Genomic DNA, 2,274 nt, shown 5'->3' on the forward strand with positions numbered 1-2,274 from the left:
TTTTCAGAATAAATTTGTTCAGTTAAATTTAGTATCAGTGCATATTGAGATTTTAAATATGTAATTAGATTCCTGATTAGATTTCTGATACTTAGTCAAATTCTTAAATTACCTAATTAGAAAACTAGGTCTGAAATCCTCAATTTAGGCAGTTGATCTTACGATTCTATGGTTAAATTCCATCAAATTCGAATAAAATCATCAAAGGGTTTTAAGGAATCATTACCGTCGCAAAGGCTCCCCAACCTAGCCAATTGCTCTCCGTGATCACAACTATTAAGTCTGCCACTGCATGCACCAGAGCTAGCCCCAGATAAAATCAATAACGGATTTCAAGTTCCAAAATTGTCCGAAACAATCCTTAGTTCCTTGAATAACAATCTGAACTACGCCAAGTCACAGATGATAATGTACCAACTTATACGAAGTTTCTAAATATGATTTGAAACATAAATTCGGAAAACTTGGGATTGGGTTATTACATAAACAGGGTAATGAATTAACTCAAGACATATTTTACTAATTGCATATCTCTACATCGTTTTATGCACGCTTAGAGTTGAGATTTAAGGAAGTTGAGGTATATAATTAAAGAAGAACTTTATGTGAGAGTTGAAGCCCTAAAAGGTGAATTTGAGAATTTTTCTCATAGAAGATTAGAGTTTTTTTTTTTGAAGATCGATAAATTCTCCCACCAGATTTTATTAATTTTCAAATTCTTCTTCAATGTTGATTAATAACTATGCTATATTTTTGAAAATTTTCAGCATTATTATGATGTGATTTGAATTAGTACATAGATTCCATTTCAGAAAAAATCAAAAAGGAGTTTCACATTTTCTTGTCGTTGAAATAAAATTCGAAAAATTATGTTCAAGTTCAACTCCAATCCTAATTCTATGCGGCTCTTCTTATGGAAGTCAGAATATGCCTATTACGTAAAAGGATAGTGATTTTCAGCAAACAAAAATATAGTAATATATTAATACTAACTTTGTTGCAAGATATTACAGCCCCCGGTAGTGTGGCTTAGGACATTAAGATTAGCCATACTTGCTAACACATTACATACATTATCTGCTAGATATTTAACAAAAAAAAGTTTGTCCCTTACTATTTTTCACTAGATAGGGTTCAACACAAAGTGAAAGGCAAGCTAAATAGATAGTCTTGTTAAGCTTGAACTTGTTGGAAGCTTCCTTGACAATGTGCCACTTTATTCGCAAGATCCAATCACCATTTTTATTCCTTATCAAATGGAGTCCGCAACTTTTTTAATACAAAAAGTGTTAAAGTTACCAAAATACCCCGCTAAAAAAAAAAGAACCAAAATACCTTTTTGCGACAAAATTATAAGATACAACAGCACCAAAGTCAAATTTTACACTGCCCTATTGCGCACTAATTTTGTGCGCAAAAATTAGTGCGCAATAGGGGTTTAGTAAAAACCCCCCTCGTCTTCCCCACCCAACATAGTCCCCACCATTAACCAAAAAAAAAAAAAAAAAAAAAAAAAACGACGGGAACCTTCAAAAGCAGTGGTCCCCACGTTCCAAAAACATCATTTTCGAACAATTTTTTAACCCAAAAGTCAATATTCTTGTGATATTCGAGGCGCAAAACAAGTTTCAAAGCCTTTGATGCTCGAATAAAGCTGCGTAAAACTCGATTTCAATAACTAAAAACCACCTTCATTCTAGTTATTTCACTACGAATTTTGTATTACATTGTTCAATATAATACCATCCTACGCATGATTGTTGTGTAATAGTTGCGGATTACGAAAAAAAAAATATTGCCCACTTTTATTGTGCGCAATGGGCAGTCCACTGTTTTTTTTTCCGTTTTTTTTTAAAAAAAAATTATTAATTAATTGTTAATTGTTTGTTAGGTAATTTTTTATTAGTTGATTATTTATTTCGTAACCCTTAATTGTCAGATTAACTAATTGTTTATTTCTTAATTATTTATTAATTAGTTATTAAATATTTGTTCATAGTTTGATTAATTAATTATTTTTTTGTTAATTATTTGCTAGCTAATAGTTATTTGTTTATTTGTTAATTATTTGCTAGCTAATTGTTAATTGTATTTAATCTTTAGGTTAGGTTTGAACATCCCTAGTTTAAGAGTTAAAATAGCATTAATATAATATTAGTTAGTTAATTTTAGTTAGTATAATAATTAATTAACAATTATTAATTCACAAATTTAGATAGTTAATATAATTTCATGTTAAAGTCTTAGTTTGTTAGTATAATTGAACATCCTTAG

This window comes from Lycium ferocissimum, chromosome 7 (assembly GCF_029784015.1).
Source record: "Lycium ferocissimum isolate CSIRO_LF1 chromosome 7, AGI_CSIRO_Lferr_CH_V1, whole genome shotgun sequence".
In the NCBI taxonomy this organism is placed as follows: domain Eukaryota; kingdom Viridiplantae; phylum Streptophyta; class Magnoliopsida; order Solanales; family Solanaceae; genus Lycium; species Lycium ferocissimum.